The sequence below is a fragment of the Haliotis cracherodii genome, unplaced genomic scaffold (genome assembly GCF_022045235.1).
Source record: "Haliotis cracherodii isolate W230 unplaced genomic scaffold, xgHalCrac1.p SCAF_35, whole genome shotgun sequence".
NCBI classification, from domain to species: Eukaryota; Metazoa; Mollusca; class Gastropoda; order Lepetellida; family Haliotidae; genus Haliotis; species Haliotis cracherodii.
In genome coordinates this window covers 2,278,637-2,302,334 of record NW_027266292.1, presented here as the reverse complement: position 1 = coordinate 2,302,334, position 23,698 = coordinate 2,278,637, and positions in this window count along the sequence as shown.

Here is a 23,698-nt window from a genome sequence, read left to right as displayed (position 1 = left end):
TAGAGAGGAGAAGTAAGCAACATTCAGGAACTCAACACAGTTGTCAAGAGTGAATTCAATACCAAATGCCTCCAAGTTGAAACATTTCTTTGTGAAAGTGAATATTTCAGTTAAACTTGTCGGTGTGGTGACCTTTGTGAAGTTCACGTTCAGGTGCTCAACCTTCGAGCAAGATGGATGCAGCATTCAAGATTAAGTAGTTCCAGATTTGGCAAACTCACCATAAAGGCAAGAGTTGATACCTTAATGCCACTAATATTAAGCCACTTTAGTCCTTCTGCTCTAAACAGGCCTGTCACAAATATGTAGTCAATTACTGATACTGGACTATCAACAACCGCTAATGGGATTTGAAGACTTTTGAAATACCTTGCTTTTGAAAAGAGTTTATGTGGCTGGGACGAGGTCAAATTTCTACCATGGAATTCAAAATCTTTCCAAAGTTTCGGTGATTGATGAGTGAGACAGTTGAAGTGTCTACATGTTCTGCACACAATTAGAAGTAGATCTGCCAGTGACAGGAAAGAGAATACATGAACTACGATCTCATCTGGCAATGTTTGTATCATTTCCTGCTGCTAGAACACCTGAAAACATGAAAGAAATTCATGTCATATTTTAAACAAATGTTCTATGTCCATTGTGCAGTATGTATGAGGATAAATATTTTAATTTAGAACCAGACTATTCTATCTCCGAAATAAAAGTAAAAGGGAAATGTACATCAATATTTACTGTGATTGTTAAAGGGGCACTGATCTAACGCAATTCCCCGGGACTGGTTGTTGCCTTTGTTATTGTTTTTCCCCAGTGAGTACCCGGATGTATAGCAGAAATCTAGACTAGTTCGCGACCTCTGCTACGCCATTCGTAAGCGCATTAGTCTCTTTTATGGGTAGTAATAAGGGCGTATGGTCACATTGATCAACAAAATGAAATACAGTTTTCGAGATAATAAGGAAATGTAGGTATCTTTGTGGGTAGCATCGGTAATGGTGACGAAGTTTTGATAAGTTACTTGCTTGGTTATTTTGCGATTTTCGTTTACACTATTTTGACTTGCAACACAAAGTAAATATTTCACCTGAGCATTGCTTTTTTTATAGTGTGTGTATTTTTTTACTGTCAAATGTGTAACAAATTTATTAAACGTCTAAATATTCAGTTATTTTACAAAGTGACTGAAAAACATTTCCATCTGTATTATTATGATAACGAATTCCAAACATTTTGATGTTTAATGTCATCACCAAGAGACTGAAAATTTTACGTTAAAAAGTACATTTCTATGTTGTTTGGCTTCTAATCCTACATAATAATCTGTTGTGATGTTTGTAGGCCCTTTTGATCGTCTTAATCAATCTGGACAGATTTTTTAGTCCAAATGACTGAATTATTTACACATTTTATAAATTGCCTGAGAGAATCACATTTTACAAATTGATGGTAATATATACACGCTTACAAAGGAAAAGACCTGTGAAAACAACGTATATCGCTCATTGAAGAATTTCCCAACCAAGACGTAGAGAAACAAGAACGAATCGGTTCAAATGAAGGAAAACAAAATGCAAATATCATAATTACAACCTACCAAATTTATATGTATCCATTTTAGGCAGCTTCCTTGTTCGAGGAATGTATCCGTGAATATCCACACAAAGGAACAATATCCCACTCGTCTGCAGCTTTACAAAGAAACTTATTCGATGTCACGTGTCTCAGTAACAATCAAATATTTTAAAAGATATATATCGTTTAGGGATATTATAACCCGTGTTCGTTTCTCAACTGATCACTTGGATTGTTTCAGGTGTTTTACATAGGTGTCAAGTCTCAATGGTCGGCTGAGAAAGCCCACATGACAACTATTTTCATAACGTCCACGGTTCCTAAAAAATCCATTGAGTGGTAAATAACAATGATCAATCAATCAACGTATTATCAGTTAACAAAGTATGTTGTTTTTACATCGGCACTTCACGCCATGATATGAGTGTATTCCCTTTGTTTTAGTAAACCTAGACATGTAAACACTCACTCTTGACATATCCACTGTGCAAGATAACAGTGATTAATCAATCAACGTATTTTCTGTTAATCCTTTGATGACTAGGAACGATCTGTTGATTTACAAAAAAAAGTAAATCAACTGATCATTCATCTCTTGCTGGGCTGCCACGTGCATATTACACAACACACATTTCACCTCACTTCAAACCTGGATTTAGATTGAATAATTACCCCTGACACAATAAATGCCAAATGGGAACCTTTGTCAGGTAATCTAAGTGGTGCTACCACTAATTGTACCTATAATAAATTCATTAACTGAGCATCAAGTGAATGACGACAAATACACAAGCGTAGGGGTTATACGAGAAAACGTGGATGACAACAAGGGAGTAGTAATCGTATTATCGACACAAGCCGAAATCCGAAAATGCTTTCACTGCATGGAAACTTTTTTTAGTATTAAACTATAACCATCAGAGGTATTTCCAAATGACGACATCCGATGAGCTCCGCTGTTCTTTTTGTTTGTTTAGGCTGAAGAAATTAATTAACATGCGCCCTTTGTCGAAATCTTTATAGATCACAGTTAACCAATCAGTGTTTATGCAAAAATGCGTAAAACAAATATTGCCTCCAGCCTCCAAGTTTATTTAGCTGTCCTTGCAGACAATAACAAAGGCAACAACCAGTCCGGGGAATTGCGTTAGATCAGTGCCCCTTTAAATGTCAGTAACAATATGTAAACAATTATATTTGCATCATCATGTAATGTTCAGAAGCTCATTAATATTATGAAACATGAAAAAAAGTCTCCTACCTTGTGCATGTGACTTCAGTCCAACGTTGGAACCAGAGTGTCATATCTCCATATCAAGTTGCAAATACGAATATAATCATTGGATGTTCACATAGAACACTCTAGAACTGAAAGGCTCTTGAATTTGTGGAGTTAGAACTAAGCCCATCAATGAAAAAACACATTTCCTGGCACTGTTTCGCTTTGAAACTTGATAGAATACACATTGAAAATAGCTCAAACACCATTGGTAAATTGAAACACAATATGTTGAATATGTATATCAATAACATGTGACCCATCGTTATTAGTTTCATACAAAAAACAAAGCAAATCTCCAATAACATTGACAGATGACAACATGTCTTTCCGCCATCTTTCCACAGACCTCGAATTAAATCAGCCTCATTCGGGGGACCGCTAGCGTACACGGCGTCGTATATACGAAAATATGAACTGAATAAAAGTATGACGCCAAAAAAACAACCTTTACGCGTTTTTTCTTTTTGAAAAAAGTTCACTTCACGCATAACTGATTGTTGTTTTGTTCCGCGTTTCTCGACAGATTTCGGTGTGAACGCGGGAAACTGAGATGTAACCGATGACGTTTCTTTTCAATGTCGTGTTCGCAATGGCATCGCTGATAGGTTTACAAAACGGAAATAGAAACGTAAGCCAATCGCAGACGTTGTTAACAGTATTTTGTCAATGTCAAGGACTAAGGTCCAAATACGGGATTCTTGATATTCGAAAACGAGGCTGACCCGGCGGGTTCGCGGAAGTAAATAGTTCAAAATATGGCGCGCTCGCAATCGGACATGAACGATTTACGGCATCTTCCAAAGCTGACGTTCTTATTCGTGGAGAAATACGCCGAAAGAAACAGCACCAGTTCGGGAAAAAGACACCTCGAGAAAGGTTTTATGTACTACAGTGAGAGCAGTGAGTATTATTTAGGAGATAAATATTTCGTTTTGTAAGATTTGCGTGATGTTATGCTGAATGGATGTACGGAAATTTCAAAAATTTCCGTACATCCATTCAGCATAACATCACGCAAATCTTACAAAACGAAATATTTATCGACATTGTAACATGAACGTTAATTAAATCGATATTTAGGAGGAACTAATTTACTGAGCGCATGACACAACAAAACTGTCGTTAGTAATACGTCTCCTCGTGCTCACCTTCGAAAAGATGCATGATATGGGGTGCCGCGAAACCGATCAATGGTTTCGAGGTACTCCAATAATGAGGGTCCATTTTACGAAAGGGGTGGTCACATGTTCAAGCTCATTTCTCAGAAAATAAACAAACAACAGGAAATATCAAAAATTCAATTCTTTATCACAGTTCCTCATCTTACTTGTAATTTGTAGTTATGCGTAACTATGAAATACAAATAATCAAAATTAGAAAAGACGTACATACTGTTTGGCCCCTGTACAAGATAGTGGCAACTCGCCTGAAACTGAGGTGGTGACAAGAGACGTCAAACGTGCGAAATTTCAGACATGCAGCTTAGCTGGGATTGAAAAAGTTGTTTACTGTTACAGTGGAATAACATATGTGAGAGAGGCCGTGGAAATTAGCAGAAGAATTAACCTGGAAATTACTCACGGGAGCAGTGGACAGTGGCAGGATATTTGTATCTATGACAGGTACCAAATTACGTTCGTTAGCGAGCTGCTCCTGTCTCTGAAAAATGTTCGAATAATGTCGTTTTTGAGGGAGCACGAGTCAATGGAATACGACTTCAACGATTCATCGGATTTGTGGCCGGTAATTCTGCAAATCTCGCGATTCAATACCTGCGTTTGACAGTAAAGTGACGGCAGTTTGCAGTGTGAAATTCCCGGTCTTGGATAATGTTTATGCTGCGCTCAAATGGCGGCCCCCTGATGTGCCTGTGTATGGCAGCACGCAACCCAACAAAACTCGATTTTGAGTAAAGTTCTCCCTCAGCATTTCTGACTTCGGCATAAAAGAACCTCAGTCTCTCATTCAGTTGAAAAGCAGGAAGCTCTTCGAACGTGGGTTCAAAACCTCGGAAACCAAGCCATTCTGGAAGTGAAAAGATTGCCGTGTTCAGGGTACAAATGTGACGGTAAGTGGGAGTATTTCGTTATTATTACGGTGTCGTGTTTAAATGAAATTTCCGTATATCCATTTAGTATAACATATCTCAAATCTTACAAAACGAAATATTTAATTTATGTTAAGATTTTGGTCAATCTCGTTATATTATTGCCAATTTTTGCGATGACACATTGGTCACGCTTTACATTGCTATTATGGCAATGGTGTAAGGGAGGTAACTCTCGCTGATGTTGATCGAATCTGCGTAGGAATTTTGTTTTTATTTGTTTATGTATTCTTTTATGTTTCAATGGCTTACGTCGAAATATTTTAACTCCCAGTAGATTTGGAGAGGTTCCTATCCACGATGTCCTGTACTGCTTTTGTATCAAGGGACGCGAAGCGGTGACTGGACGCTTGAACTTTGGGCTCTACGGAAACGCTGGCTGTATTTCCTAGTTCGGGGGCCATCTCAGAACGGTTTTCAGCTTCAACAGCTTTTTGTGGGTTATAATAAGAACAAAATTAGGTGGATGTATGAAAGTCATTATAGAGTTGCAATAAATGTTTTTTACTCTGTTAAAAATTGATTTTGTTTTGTTTATTCCTTTGGCCAAGCCCAAGAAAATTACATTATTTATGATTATGATTTTGTAATTAATGGAAAAAGGTAAATTTCATTTACCTTCAAATTCTTGTATTATCTCAGAAAATGTCTCGTCGCCCCATTCACTCAATATTTCATCGAAATCTCCGATGTGGAAGTCAGGGTAAATTTCCATCTGTTCCTCCATGTTGATGATTTCAAAAATAGTTCCGTTAATTAACGTATACATACACGGTGATGAGACCCCAAAAATTCAGCGATGTTATGCTCATTCGACAACACTTTTTAACCAATCAGATCAGGGAACATACCTACATTTATGTTACAATTTATAATAAGTATGTAACTATCAGTAATACTTAGTAATGCATTTTATACACATAATGTACCTAAATGTTAGTGTTGTAGTCTCGGTCCCAATAGCGTAACCGACTTGGCTCTGGCTCACTGACTCAACATGAAGCGCAGCGTGTTAACCCTCATGGTGCCTGGACGTCAGTCAGCCTGCAAACCGCTCAGTGCAGCACTGTGCTGACGTCGCGGTTACAAAAACGTATACATTGTATCAAAAGTGTTGCAACGTCTTTATTTCTTCACACAGTGTTACCAAATTGTATAACATGCAACTCGAGTTGATTGTCTTTCCAACAGTATCTAAAGTCACCAAATCCAAGCCACCAGATCTATGCACTGCCTAGCCATCGATAAAAGTGCTGGTATTATAAGTTTCTTAATTTTCCACATTAATCGTAATATGGACGCACCCGAATATGGCAAGCAAAGTCAAGTAAGCGCCCTTGTTTGAAATCTAAATGACCAATAATTCATATCATGTCCTAACAGTGATAGACATATGATATTTATGTTGAAGTACACATTCACTGAGAATTTTCCGTGAGTTATATTTACCGATAAAAAATCCCGATGAAATTGTGCGTGTTTTTGACGTCAAAACAAAATTGACGGAAGAGGTCGTAATTAATTCATACGCAGACTGTTTCAAAGATTATGTCACAAAACGAATGACAGTTTGGAATGTATATCTTGAAGAAATCCCGGTTACGTCCATGTATGTTTCAGTGACCGTGCTCTTTTTTATGTTATAAAAACAACTTCGGAGTAACTGACATCGTACATTTTCAAAGGACAAAATGTGAAAGATCGCTAAACAGCCCTAACAATACTCAAATTGACATCGCTCAATATCGGGCATCATTATTATTTCTTAATAATTAACAAGATTATACAACTAACGTTACACCACCCAAGAGTAAGTACATGTAGATTCAATCAAAATTGTTGAAACGTTTTCATGGGCAGCAAATCTATTCAAAAAACTATTTTCGATCACTCGCAACTCGGGCGCCATATGTCATTGTTTCACTATGGCCACCAGAAAACATACATCCTCGTATCAGCTCGTATTTCGCAGTTGGCTGCCTAACTTTGACCTTTGCTCAAAATATACTTGTATGGCCAGTCCATGAAATACCACTTTTTCTTTCATTTATTCATTTGATTTATAAATACGACTTTATTGTGTATTTACACCTAGCCAGGTATATATGTACATGTACATTTAAGGACATACGTGATAGTGTATTTCCACTAGTTTCCCATTCCATTCCATCCCATTCTACTAAAGGAAAAGTTTGAAATAGATAATGATCGCAGGTCAATGAAAGTAATGGAATTATTTGTCATAAAAGGAAAAATATATTCTTGGTATTGAAATTTAACCAGCAAAATCTTTTAATAAAAATGGTTTATTATGTCTTTCCTTTTCCCCCCCTTAATTTTGGCCTAGCTAAACTACAGCTTGGAGGGAAGATATAAAAATTAAAATGGTGTAAAAAAAACCCACAAGAATGCATTGATTTTGCTCTTAGACAAACATTTATTTAAAAAAAATATCTATTTCATACTTAGGATACAAAACAAAGTAGAATTTAATTACTACTATGTCACTGGTCGAAGTATTTGGTAATTTAGATAATGCAAAGTGAAAAAAAGACATAAATATAACTATATAAAACATTAAAACGAAATCACATTTACACTGAAAACTTTTTGTCTTTCAGAAATTGATTATCTATATATTGTGAGTAGATCTAATTACTTTTACTGTTTATGTTATAGATTGAACCATTTGAGATTCCAATAGATGAAGCTAAAATGTTAAAAATCTAGGTTGTTTAATATTGGATCCATTTTGACAGCTTTCTCACTGTACTCCACTAAATGCACATTAATTTATTGGAATATCAAGCCTTCAAACAGATATGAAAAGCCCATGTCAACATACCAAAATCAGAAAACTGCGCCAAATATTCTAACACTGTTAGTCAAATGATAAGCGGTCTCATTCACTCGTCGGTCGCCGTAGACATTTTCTAATCGTGATCTACTATATATGCTTTCTAGTTCAGTCAAAGAGAATATTGTTATTTGGAAAATGCAACCACGTGTATCCATTATACTACCACAACATTAGATCAGCTGTTTCATGTGACGTCATCCACGTCACAACACGCGCACCTGTCCAGACGACAAATTCACAGCGGCGGGAAATCACCGACCGTCTATTAGCCTATTTGAATAAAATTGCTGATTGTAACGAATTAAAAGTAATTTTACTCATTGCTGACATATTTTAGATGACATATCAAATAAGAGTTGAAGACTTGCAATAGATTATCATACGTTAATCGAGAGTACAGTGTACACCAATAATTTGTAAATCTAATATTAATTTTGGATCTCATATCCATGGCAGAATGTTTGAAAACGAGCTATAATATATTCCATTTTCTGAAGAGATTAGTAATGTGTATTTGATTATATATATGCATACACAATTGGTTATCAATTATCTTCTACAATCACAGCATGTACCATGTACATTAGACTCGTGGAAAATACTATTTCAGCAAACCAATCACAGCGCCATTATCAGTTTCAATGAAAGGAAAAACAAATCGAAATCGATCACAGCGTATCCATAAGTGGTTAATCCAAATACAAAAAGGTATCGATGTCATCATTGTAGAAGTTATGTTGATGTTTTCAGTTGTTGCATTATGTTTGTATCGCGTGTACCATCGACAGAAACGGGGGCCGAGCTACCACATGTGGAACCGACCTTGACACTATTTGTTTACAATATGGCGTCGACTCACGATAGTTGCCACACTTTTGAAATCTACATTTGCGACAAAATGTGAAACAGTTAGGGCAAGTCACTCACACGGTCAGGTAGTTTGAGCAATCACACATGACTCTTAGTCATTTCATATGAAAAAAGTGGCAGTTATTTGTCTGAACGGGCGAGTATGTAGGACAACCGGTAAACAAGAAATCGCGGCACAGATATGATGCGAACGTGCCCTGTCGATCACTTCGGGCTTGGTCATTCAATGTTTAGGTTTTGATCATTAACCTTCTGCCCATAAATATACACAATACCAACTTAATATTAATGACTATAGCTATCTTTCCATGTCTTTGATTTGAATATTTTCTGTAAACTGTCGGTTGGTGTGTAGCGCCGTGCTAAATCGCCATGACACACAGTCGATAAACATATGCAATACTTGAACAAAAAACTTCCGTGGCCGACTCTACGTTTGTACTCTTACGCCAATAAGTGTACAGTGGGTACTAGTAAATCTTTCTGAACAGTTTGATCAGATTTCTTTTTCAAATTGGCTGTCTGATATAATAATAATTACGTGTATGTGACATGGGTGCATAATAAAAAAAATGCCTTCATAGGCATGAAGTTCAACATGGCAGAAACAGGCCGAGAAGAGTGGTAACCACATTACTAATCTCGCCATATTTCGCAATCTGTAGCACTGCATAAAATATGAGTTACACGATATTAACGTTGAGATGATTAGGGTGATAATGGTTATAAATTCATTTAATGAACGTCATAAATGTAATGGAAATATACACTGTCGTTTTCTCATGTGTACCGACCATTCCGCCATTACCGATAGTCGATAAAAATATACAAAACGTGTAAATAAAGGAGTGAACAGAATTGTATTTACGTGAATAAGTATACAGTTGGGAAAAATATGTTTTTCTGACCACTCAGGTCATATTTGTTCTTATGAACAAGGATTTTATCTGAAAATATTTACGTGTACGTGACATTGGTGCATAATCAAAATTCGTTGTCGTTCGCTTGGTGTTCAAACATGGCAGAAAAAGGCCGAGAAGAGCGGTAGCCACTTTACTAATCTCGCCATATTTCGCAATCCGTAGCATTGTATAAAGTATGAGCTACACGATGTTAAAGCTAAGATGATTGGGGTGATGATGGTTATAGTTTTGACTTTGCGCACTCCGTGTTAAATATCAACATTCACAGTTTAAAAAGGGCATTTTCTCGGGACCATATATGGTCCCCTGGCACTAGGCGGGTGTGAAAAGTGAGGGACCATATATGGTCCCGTGGCACCAAGAGGGTTAACCCTCTGGATGCCGAGTTTTTTTTCTGACGCACATTTTTTTAAGATCGGAAAAGAGCAGGTTGTGCGAGAATTGCGCTCACGCGGCACTGGATCTACCTATGGCTATAAAATTACGCAGAGGTGGAGAATATTAAATTTCTTATTTGATGGTGTAAATTTAACTGTAAATATCAAACCGGTTTTTAAGAAAGACACCCCAAAGTGTTGTCCGAGAATTTTTTCTGCGTTGAAAAACAGTAAATTTCTCCGCTTTTTATCGTACACCGATAAAAGTACTGTGCGACATTTTTTTTTATTAAGAAGCTTTACGGAAACTGAAACTGTGAGCGAACAAAATACTGCCTAATATCTGAGCGACATAACTACATATCAAATGGAGTAATATGCGTATGTATAACAACATACGTTCAATTCCAAAAATAGCATGCCGTAAATGATGAAAACTGATTTTTCTCTATGACATCAAAAGGTGACAGAGAGGTTAAACATGTACAAAGGAAAGGGGGCATAACTCCGATATGCTTAGCTCTAGTTTGTTGTAACTCAGGTCACTTGGTGAGAATTAGCTGTGGGTAAGGACAATATATTTTCGTGGTGTTTTGTTCAGGAGGAACCAAACTATTCCAACACAAATATCGATATTGAAACTGTACACGTTTAGTTATAAAATATACCCATAAGAAATGATGAAATCGTACTTCATAAAAAGGAGGTAATAGAGAAATGGATGGCCTTATCTAACCTATAACTTAGTCCTTAGATTCCAACATTCTCCTGATTGTGTAAGTGTAATTTGACTAATGTTGCATCATTATTAATGGAGCACTAGCCTTATCATCAATGTAATGAAATACCCTAAAAATAACACGATTCCTTTTGACGTCATGGCTGGTTTTATGTCTTTGATAACGTCGGAAAAAGACGACACTGGTATTTTGATTAATATATATCTCCCCTAATTTTCGTTCATGGTATGGAAAATCTCGATGTGTGGAACGGAATTTGACACTTTTTTGACACAACCTAAAATGACTGCTCTCACCAAGTAAATAATGTCTTGAATAGGTAAACAATTAGATAGTTTATCGTGTATCTTAATTGGACAAGACACGCACCTGTCTGGCATCAATTTACGTAATGAAATTCCCAAAAGAATATTTCAAAACAACCAAAATTAGATTCAATATTGGACATATATTTGTTCATTATTATGTTATTATTTCTGACACAATAAAAGATGCAAAGAAAGCTCTATTGGTATAGAATTATCAGGATAATCGTATACGTTTGAACCAACGGGGTACCTGATATGGGTTTTATTTTTATACATTCTACAATTCCTGGACAAATAAAGTAGACTGTTTACTATCCTGTGATCAGAATATTAAAAAAATAATGTAACCAGGTGATTATATAATGCAAAACGAGAGCAATAATTCGTAAATTGTTTGTGACTAACACGCACCTGGCGAATCGTTGGATATCACTGTTCTCTGTATCCAACAACATAAAAGACAAATCCAAGACCAAGACATTTCAGAAATGTGTGCATATATTTTACCGAAAAATTATTATCCATTTTGTTTATTGGACATTGGTTATATGAACTTATAATATTGACTTATTACACATCCCAAGAAATACGTAGATGCTGCAGTTACATTTACACTTCATCTTGTAACACTTGTACACTTCATCTTGTAACACTTGTCCAAAGGAAAGAAATATCGTAGTCGACACTATAAACCTATCACATTGTTATGTAAACAATGTTCAAACAAACAGGAGATTATCAAAGGTTCGTTCATACATGTTGTGGCCTATATGTACGTATGACTTCATTTTGTAAGACAAAAAATTATCACCAGATTATCTATTTGGCAAACCAGGTATGTGCTGAATCATCATATTCATGATCGATAATTTGTAATGCTCTATATTAGCACCCCTTAACTAAAATATAAAAACCATCATTACTTACCACAAATAGAAACAGGGATCGTATCATGTATACATAATCTAATGTTTATGGTATGTTTTTTTCCTCTGAATTATATTAGGTCTCCTTAATAATAAAGTGTAACACTGTGCAAGATTAAGTTTTTCTCTGCATATCAAGTATTTACCTCTGTTTAAAACAAACTATTTAAATATTTGTTCAGGTATTCCTTGCTGATGATGCCAACAGTGGGAAAGTTCTCAAGGCATGCTGTTCCTGTACTATTGGACAGAGTGGATCCCGTGGTCATGTTGTGGGCCTGATGTATCAACTGGCTAACTACAAGATTTTAGGAAGAGAGTCAGTACCAGTAGATGTAGCAAAGACATCACTACCCCAGACTTGGCACATCCCACGAGGCGACAAGATCAGAGGCCAGACGGTACATTCCCTGCAGGTGAGAGGCCAGACTAGGAAAGAAAAGTCAAGGCCATTGAAGTCTACCCTCTACAACCCATTGCGAACACCTTTGCCGGACCTTGCAGAGCATGCATCATCGTTGCTATCTCTTGATAGTTCTATTTCATTATTGACAGTTCTTCCTGAGCTCCTTGTCATTGACCAACAGTAGCGACAGATCTTGGTTCCTTTCCTAAAGGCAGTCCTTTGAGTTATCAACAGAAACTTCACAGTGATTTTGTTATGAACATATTCAACCCTATTCCTTTTCCTGATTTACCCTTATCTGACCACATGATGCCAACCTAGAACAGGGTGCTGTTGGAGAGTCTGTCTGTATCTCTATCTGTTTTGAGTGTGACACAGGATGAGTCAACAGAGATTGAACTGAGCACCCGCCTCCAGTCCAATGAACCAAAGAGGCATGCACTGAGGAGAAACAGAGTCACCGCTTCACATGCAGGAGAAATCTTCAAAAAGCATGGTGTGTTCAGTTTTGTAAAGTGAATTTGTACCACATAAATCTAATTTGGTAAAGTATCCCTTAATTGTGTTTTATTGACAAAACAATTGTTGACCAAATTTTTCTCTGCCATAGTTTCATTTCAAATGAGTTACAGAAAATGTCTACAATAGAGTTTGAAGTTAAACTGTACAATACTATGAAGTTGATTTCACATTCTATGTGAGATAATTCATTTTTTAACATTACCATTGCAGATCGAGAATCGTTTGCTGAGCACCTGAAGACTACCCAACCTAGACATGGTACCAATCTTCAGTTTGGACTTGATAACCAGCCTGTTGCTGCCCAAGCCTATAGTACTCTCAAGAATAAAGAAATAAATATATACCCGTGTGGTGTTATAGTAAATCCCCATTGCTACTGGCTTGCCGCATCCCCTGATAGGATAGTTTACGACCCAAGTGCTGACCCTCCTTTTGGTCTCTAAGAGATCAAAAGTGTTGTAGCTCCAAATTTAAATAATGTAGCTTACCTGCAGAGGAAGGATGGTGTGTTGTCCCTTAAGGAAAATCATAACCATTATTTTCAGGTTCAAGTGCGACTTGCTGTTTCAGGTTGAACATGGTGTGTGACTTTTTTTGTTTGGTCTCAGCAGGAAACCCATTTGGAAAGAGTAATATTTAATTCTGAAATGTGGTGTAAACTTCAAGCTAATTTAGATGCATTCTTCTTTGAGTATTACCTTAATTAATTTATACAAAATTAACAAGGAATAATAAATTATCTTTCCTCTGCAGCTATTATACAATTTCCCATAGTAATACTAGAATCACCATAAAACTGCAACATAAAGAACAAGATAAGGTCAGTCAACATAAGTTTATTGTCATCATGATCATTAGACCACAGTGATTTTCATATAATGACCAGATTATCCACCAAGTATTTATCATAAAAATATAGAGGCATGGCTTACACTATGTATTTACATTTTGCAGAAAATATTTTCAATGAAACACAAACTTTGTGTGTGTATTCAAAACAATAAGGATCCATGTCTGAAGACAGATGATGCAATCTGATTTTCCCTTGATAGCTTATGTGGAATATTCATTTTATATATATATACTTGTCATGTATTCAACATGTTGAATGATATAGACTTTTTTGTATCTGTCAGTTATACCTGTATAGAAACTTTCTCCACTTCTGTGGTCTAAAATTATGGCCCGAGGGTCTAATAATTACAGGGGTAATGACATTTATGATCTTTGTTTGTTGTTTAATGCAGCACTCAGCAACATTCCAGCTATATGATGGTGGTCTGTAAACAATAGCCTGGACCAGACAATCCAGTGATCCACACAATTGGGACTCATGACATGCATCAACCAAGTCAGCGAGTCTGACCACCCTATCCTGTTAGTCGCCTCTTGCGACAAGCATAGTCACCTTTTACGGCAAGCATTGTTGCTGAAGACCTATTTTTTACCATGTATCTTCACGTGTCGACATTTATAATGACATAAGGATACAGATTTTTTGTAGTTACTTGTATCTAACCATGATAATATTTGCAATAACTACTGAAAATAAAGAAGTAAGTCTGGCCCAGACAATCCAGTGATTGACATCATGAGCATCGATCTATGCAATTGGGATACGATGACATGCATCACCCAAGTCCGCGAGTCTGACCTCCCAATCAGCACGCATGGGTTGCTGAAGACCTATTCTAACCTGGATCTTCATGGATCTTTAATTATGGTGAACAGTGAGCTATTTTAACTGCTAACACTGTTTGAGACATGTACAAACTTTCTTGAATACACAATCCAATGTATTTTGAAATAATAATATAATAAAAACATTCCTTTAAATCTGACTTTGTAGTTTTCTTTACAGTTTTATGGTGCTGTATACAAGTAGCAACTGATACTATTTTAACTATCTTATATAAGTGGACCTTCATAGTTGGTAAGAAGATCAGCTACTGTCCAAAGTTGGTTGATGGATCCAACGAATAATGCTGTCAAATATGATTTTCTTTTACTCTGTGGATGGCTGCCTCAACATGGATACGGAGGGAGGCAATCATTTCTGTTTGTTCAACCTCGCTCTTACTAAACTGACCATGAGAATGTAAGAAATTAAGAATGGTGGGATCTTGAGATGATTTCAATTTCAACGTCGGACATACACCTAGTATATAAACAAGATACAAAAGTGACTGCACTGTGTGGAGCAATACCTAAAAGAGCTTTAAATGTATTTGTAGTCTTATAATGTGAATAAGTTTTACAGTTTAGATTCATAGAGGATGGGTACTGTGTTTTAATTTCTGTGCAATCAATGATTACTCGTGAAGATGGGTAAGTTAATTTGAAACATGAAGGCATATATCTATCAATTAAAACCCCAGAGGGCTGGCCATATGGGCATGCTACCCAGTACAATGTACAAAAAATTCGCCCATGTAATCAATTTTCTACTCACAGTACTTATATGGGTGTTAAAACGTACAGATAAATCCAGTTCCAGCAGACCAGCTCTCAGTCTACATAAAAAACTCATCTATGAGCAGCATTGACCTTCTTCTACCAACAAGAGATACAATTTCACTTGGAACATAGTATGCACTTTGCATGTTGGAGGCACTAGGCTGAATGACAGAGAAAAATGCACAAAACAGAGCATATGTTCAAAAACCAGTGTAGAATCGTATCAAAGAATTATCAGTGCTAAAACGGTTAACTCCAAACTTTTCAAGATATATCTTATCTTTAAGTTCTACATGGTTTGTTTTAAGTTCACAACATTCCTCTTCTTTCTTGTGAAGTGCTTCTTCAGTTTCCTTGAGTTTTCTGTGTAGTTCATCAAGCTGATGAACCTGGTCAACATCATCTGCTGCATCATCTGAGCCCATTGGTATGTTTTGCCTGTAATATCAACATGATTGGTAATATTATTCATATATATCATTTATGTTTTCAACACACACCTCATGACTGACATGTATTTTGTTTTCTCCATTAAATTAGAACAATATTTCTGTTTAGAAGATGTTTGGAGTTTCATAGGAGGATTATATTATATATATCAATATAATCATTGTAATTACCCATCTGTGAGGACTTCTGCTAAACGTTTCCTGGACTGGCTGAATTGCAGGTGTGACCTTTGGACAGGTGGCTTCCGCTTGAGCATTGCGGGACACAACAGTGAAATTTACTCGAAGGTCGCGCCATTTTAGACTCACTCTTCCTGGTCGGTCGCGCGCCGGGTCAGCCTCGTTTTGGATTCAGTGGGCGGAGTTATGCATAGATATTGAGAGATCCGTATGGCATTGCCGAAACTTTGTCAAAAGAAAAATAGTTTTCAAGAAAGTTTGCTTGAAGAGCCAATATACTCTTTCAACACCCAAGGCCGGTACACTCGCCAAGAAGCCTCGAGTCCCAAGACACCGCAGGCCGGTAGACCGGCCAAGTCGTAGTCACGTCAAAATAAAGGGTAGATCTATATAATTTTATGAACCTACCTGTCATCTCATTCATTTATTAAATCTATCACATTTCACAATGTCTGAAATACGTATTCCATTTCAATTTATCATTTTTTATCGACAGATTAAATGATTCACTACTCCCGCGATGTTATTGAAAATAAAATTCTCGGACACACACTTCGACAACGGGTCCACATCGAACATGTCAAAGAGCAAAATAAAGACGTTTCAAGGAATTTTTTAAATCTAGTATACAAAGTAATAAATAAAATCAACCAAAATATATCTGTAAGCTGTCAAACTTACAGCTAAGTTATTATTTCAATCTTTTCGTGCGATCGCGTGTAATGTAAGTCAAATGACATCTCGGCTTTCGTCGCCTCGATTTCTCGGCTCGGATACGATGTTTCCAATATGCCTGCAAAAGCTATGTCACAGCTCCTAACACATACACGAAGTTCCATGTTTTTAATATAGATCACGAGTTTCCTGCTTGAAACGTTCAGAATAACAAAAAACTTTCGTCAAAATTTCCACACGTGCCATTGCTGTAATTTGATTGACAGCCTTAGGTCATGTACTCTAGTTTGACCAATCACCACCCTCGTAGCAGAAATCTGTAAGAAAGCACGTGAAAAAATTACAACGACGAAAAGACTTGGCGAGGTTAGTGTAGATGGAAAAATAAACTTTCTAATACGAAGCTTCGAAAACGGACGTATTTCTTCATGTTACTGACAGCCGCAGGTATCGAGAAATTGGTGATGACAGATACAATTCACAATTATTTATAAAATACTTTCCCGATCAGGTAAACAATGAAAGTAAAAATGAAATGGGTAAGTGGATTTTATGTTTGTTTATATTTGACAAAAATCGTCAAATTTCCCCTTCCTTGGTCCTCAATCTGGTCGTTTGAATGTGTTAGCTTACATTTGTTTTTATTTACAACTTACTTACTTAAGTTGTAAATGCTTTATTTAAATAATGTGATGAACATAAATATGTATAAACAGTAGGATTAGACCTTTCAAATGGTGTATAGCATGTAGTTGCAAAGATGTTTTACTAGACTAACATTTACTAACACTTAAAGAATTTTACCACACACTTATTCATGCTCAGAATGGCCCAAAGTTCACCATTTCAGGTCCACATTTATCCAAATTTCTTGAGGGGCATGCCATGCAGTTGGACGTTTCATCAAATTACAGTAATTTTGCTAGTAATGATGTAGTGCTTATGTTATAAAACATGAAGATGATGGCTATAAATGTACAATGCTATGATAATACATGTGTATTTATGATATTTGATGTTGTGAAAACATTTGAGTTGTAAAGATGATCTCATATACAAAATGAAATTACAGTATCAAAAGTCATTTACATTCTTTGTTATCTTATTGGAAGAGTTCATTTTACTTAAGGGATAAGCGTACAAGTGTGATGTGCACTCGTGCATAAATGTGTTTTGATAGTAGTGTAGTCGATATGAGGTGTAGGCAAGATGAGGACAGGCCCCCCATATTATTTTGGAACACAACGCTAACACTGTAGCCTCACTAGCCAGTATGTATTCTAGTCCCAGAAACACTAAATCAGGGTTAGAAACTAACAGTTTTTGTCCACTAGTCCTTATAATGATAACATAGCAAAACCCTTAAAATGGGCCAATTTCTACTAGTCCTTAGGATACCTTTAATAGTGGGCAGTTTGTTAAGGACTACAGGACTAGTGCCAGTTTCTAACGCTGTAAAGGGATTAATTTCAGATGTTTCAGTTATTAACTCTTTCAACACCAGTCAACCAGAATTGTTTACTGCTGGGACACCTAGTTCCCAGAGACTCTTGTGTGATAGATGAAGCCAACATTCTGCTTGTAATATATATTTGCCACTACATGTTATACACCATTTGAAGGGTCTGATCCTATAGTTTATAAATATGAAAGGTATGTTTTTCACATTATTTAAGATAATGCATTTACAACTTAATTAAGTTCGTTGTAAATAAAAAATGTAAGCTAACACGTTGTTAACATCCAGATTAAGGACCAAGGAAGTGAAAACTTGACGATTTTCGGCAAATATAAGATTTCATTAAATCCACTTACCTATTTCTGTTTTATTTCCACTGTTTACGTAATTGGAAAATCATTTTAAAAAAAGAATTATGAATAGTTTGGCATCACCCATTTCCCGATAACAGCGGCTGTCCGCTCAGTAAAATGAAGAGATACCCCCGTTTTCGATGCTTCGTATGATAAAAACGTTCGTCGAATAATGGCATACGAAACATCCCTGGAAAGCTTATTCCTTCATCTACCCGCTCGTAACATCGACTGCTTTTTTTCGTTGTTATAACAAGCGATTTCATTGGATTAAAATTGGTTTCTAATGACGCTTTCTTGCCGAAATCTGCTACACGTTTTGTGATTGGTCAATTTTGAGCACGTGGCCTAAGGCAGCTGTAAATTACAGCTGTGATACCAATCTCGTGTTTAAAAAATTTCAGAAGTTGCCGAAAGATTTTTGTTATATCGTGCTATTCTGAATGTTTTAAGCAGGAAATCACGATATGTTTTAAAAATATGGAACTTCGTGAACGTATCTTGCTAGGTTACGAGCTGTGACAAAGATTTTTCATGCATATAATTTTGCATTAAACATCGTGTCCGAGCCGAGAATTTTCAATAACATCGCGGGAATTAGTGAATATTTTTTTAATTTATCGATAAAAAATGATAAATTGAATTGGAATATGTATTTCAGACATTATGAAATGTGATAGATTTAATAAATGAATGATATTACAGGTAGGTCCATAAAAATATAGCCTATACTATTTTGACGTGACTACGGCTTGGCCGGTAAACCGACCTACGGTGTCTGTGGACTCGATGCTTTTTGGCCGGAAAACCGGCCTACGGTGTTGAAAGAGTTAAATTACAACCGCTTTTACACATCAACCATACAATACTCTCTGTGTATTGTACATTTACGGCTACTGAACTTGTAAATCAAGGTTTGTCCTTTACAGCTTGCACGCAGACGACAAAACATGGAGAGAAGTTGACAAACATACCAATCCTTTCACAAATATGTTCTTAATTACTTACCACTGGCAAGGAGTAAGATAATGACTTGCCAAGTAATCATTGTATTGGTTAAATCTTTACAACATGGCCAAATGTTGTTTTTATCATCAATATCCCGAGACGGCAAGCAAGACGCGACGTCCTCTGAACGTCGCACGTGCTGAACCTACGTCATTTCCGGTCATTGTGGCGGGAAACAATTGAGTCGCATATTCAGTGAGGTGCTGAATGGGTTCAAACTCTTCTGCAAGTGTTGCAAAGATTCACATTTTGTCAAGAGTTTGTACCAGTACATATTAATTCCATGAAGCAATCGCAGCGCTGATGGCGTCCATGAGATTAAATATTTGTGTACCACAAAATCTATTAAGATTACTTGGTTAAGGCGATTATTATGTGGAGATACCAAAAAGTTTAAAGACATCCACAAGGCTGCATTTCCTTTTGTTAATGAAGTCGAAGAGTTTGGATCTCGTTTGATAGAAAAGAAGCTGTGTTTGTTTTAAAATATATTTTGTAAAAACTGTTATGAAGCTTTTGTAGATTTTGATAAGAAGATTGTACCAGATACTTTCAGTAGGTTTTTAGCTGAACCTATTTTTTTCAATCGCAACATCGACATAGTCTAAATATTGAGTTTTTGAACCAATATGTTTCATTTTTTCTTCCTTGGTATGTTCCCATGAAAACAGCATCTTTAATTTTGTAAATACCTTTAACCGAGACTGGGCAAAGACCGTAGAGTTTCTGGACTTTGGGGTTTCCAGAATTAAAATGGGACGTGTTGGAATAAGGTTTGCTCCACCCCTCTGTGTAGTTTAATAAAGTATAATTTTCCATTTGCCTCTGTGGTCTTGTGGTAGAGCGTCCGCCCGGAGAGCGGAAGGTACGGGGTTCGATCCCTGGCCGCGTCATACAAAAAGACGTTAAAAGATTGTTACTTGTTGTTACCCTGTCTGGCGCTCAGCATAAAGAAGCTAAAACAAGGACTCGGGTCAGCATAATGTGTCTGAATGGGGTATTCATGTTAAACTGCTGCATGTTATCTCTGTGGGCTAGCACTATAAAATCGGGATAAGTCCGGACTAATACCGGCAGGCACACACATACTTTATACTTGTTTCAGCCCCTTAATGCCGAGCGCCAGACAGGGTAACAACAAGTACCATCTCTTAACGTCTTTTGGTATGACGCGGCCGGGGATCGAACCCCGGACCTTCCGCTCTCTGGGCGGACGCTCCACCACTAGACCACGGAGGCGGTTGGCCAGTTGAATTATCATTGTTATCTAAAATGATCAAGATCAGATGAATCAGGTTCAGAATGAGATTCTGAGAGTTGCCGTTTATACTTTTATTTACTTTTTGGTCCCCATTGTTGTATTGATTGTGGTTCAGCAAAGCTGTTCCCTGCCCCCCGCCGCTGACAGCTGGTGATATATATGAAACCTGCTCACGATCACCACACAGGCCATTTCCATAATCACAAGAAATAACTTTTAAAAGCAGAGTCCATAGAACGATTCCGACTATATAAAGAGCGTGTGTTTGATAATCAAATAGTGAGTGAGTGAGTTTGGTTTAACGCCGCTTTTAACAGTATTCCAGTTATATGATGCAGGTCCCACACGTTAACCACTTCGGTGAAACCCACGGGCACGGGTATGGCGCTGACAAACCTAGAATCATAATCAGGGCGAACCGGGATTCGAAACCACAATCATAGGTTTCTGGCGTGCCCAAGGGACGCAACTCTGCACAGCGATGACTGTGAGTGTATCCAACCCACCTGTGACACCCGTCACAAACATAGTGAGGGATTGGCAGGGATCATTGGTTTCCATCCTTCCTCCCGAAGAAAGGCAGCTATAAATTAAGTGTGGAATTCAAGTGTGTGAGCTGAATGTAGAGTGTAAAAATGATGAACTGAAATATAAATTTTGTATGATCCAAGAGGTCATATAATCCACACAGTACATACATTACTGAATCTTGAAAACAATTGCCAGGCGCATATTACATTATATTAACACATATTGTATGCGGCGTTTTCAAGAATTGCGTAACTTAAATGAATACTTTGGGGAATACCTACTTAGTGAAATGTCATTGGTTAATTTAAGGGGTACTTTATGGTAATTCCAAATCACTTACATGTAGTTTACCAAAATGAAATATTGTGTTGCTTTTTGTGATACCTGTGTACTCCCAAAAATAAGTTTACCAATAACCACTGCTATTGTCAGAGGTTGAACTTTCAACTGTCATGCACATTTTTATAAGATCTATTTTGGGAGAGTCATTTGTGTTGACGTATCTAGTCGCACATTTTCTACACAATCATGGTTATGAGGACTGATTACATGAGATGGAATATGTGTTCTTTCATAAAGGAGTGATGTATCTTTGAACCCCCCGTGTGTTCTCTGTATAAAACTACGGAACTGCAGAAAGCGTTCGGTAGAAAAAATGACGACCGACAAATCCCCTCGCTTCATTCGATAACATCCGTAAAAACGTTCGTTCCGGTTTGGGAACCTAAATACAGCAGTCTAGGGCTGGCACGAGTCCGAATTTATTACCCGGGTACCCACCACCCTATTACCCGACCCCAGCCGGGTACCCACTGTAGATATCTAGAGATGGGTACAAACTGTCCGATTTGGAAAGTTTGACCGTAGCCCTAGCAAAAAGTATTTTCATACACGTGTAAAGCGATCTGGTCATGCATACACTGAAGTTTACTGCATGAAATTGTATCTTAATTCAAATATATAAAAGTCAGAAGGAATGGGTGAATTGTCAGAAAGAAATGCGACCATCAATGACTTGTCATGTAACCATAGAGTTTAAGAATAAGATATTTGTTGTCATAAAACAATATCTTACGTGATTAGCGACGGGTCCGGGTAGTCCTATGGGTACCCGGGTCCTGCTCAGGACCCACCCGACCCGAGTACCCGAGTTACCCGTCCCAGCCCTTCGGCAGTCTACCCGTGTTCTCTTATATCAGGACTGTACATTTTGATGTTGCACTAGTGTGGTTTCTCCTACATATTCTCGTTACCACTAGTAACATACGTCCATTACCTGTGAAGATCCAGCTTAAAACAGGTCTTCAACAACCCATGCTTGCCATAATATTCGGCTATGCTTGTCGTCAGAGGCGATTAACAGAGAAAATATATATGTACCTGTAAGAACAAGTACATACGTTATAAATATCGGTGCGGAACAACCCAATCCTCATGATCAGGAAACAGGACTATGCACTTTGATTGAGGAACTTGTGTTTTTTTGGCCAAAATCGCACCTCAGCCATTTTTGGCGCTGCTGAAAATTCGGGAATTGCCACAAAACCGGCACAACTCTGGTACCATAGTGACATAGGGTGTGAGAAAGGAATCACTCAACTGGTCAAAAATGGATAAATCAGCCTTCGCAGCAGTCCGAGCAGCCAGGACAAAAGTAAGACATGGCAGACCTTCTTCAAATCTCTTAATGGATAAACAAATGCTGAAACAGTCTGGCGCAAAATACAAGCAATCAGGGGTAAACGTAAACCTACAGAAATTCACAGGTTCGCTAATGCCCATACGGTCAAAGAAGCGCACATTCTAGCTGTGTACTTCTCATCTTTGAGCAGCATCAACAATTGCAGCAAAGAATTCCTGCACGAAAAACTGCTTATGCCTAAGATATATGTGACGGTCTCGGGGGTATGCTTGGGGATGAAATCTGAGTACTTGATGAATCGAGATACTGTTTAGACTTCCCAGATTGTCGTGTACGATTTCGGGATTCCAACGTAGCCGAACATGACCGCTATGGAGGAGCTGGAAGAACCGATCTCCAATAGCGGGATACAGTGGCAGGTGTGCGTTACAGGGATGACATTCTGAGTTTGTACGTGAGACCGTATGCTGGTGCACTTGGACCGGATTTCATCCTCATGGACCACAACTCAATACCTCATCGAGCCAGGGGCGTTTATGCCTATACTTAAAGCAGGAGACCATGGTCCGCAGGGATTGGCCAGTCCGGTGATCAGAGCTCAACCCTATCCAACACCTATGGAACGAGCTGCAGATGACCCTCTCACGACCCCCTGTCTTTAAAAGGAACTCGGCAATGTTCTCACTGAAGAGTGGAACAATCTTCCCTTCTCAACCTTCCAGTCACTTATTGGGAGCATGAGACGACGGTGCAAGGCTGTGATCGAATCACGTGGATCACATACGCGCAG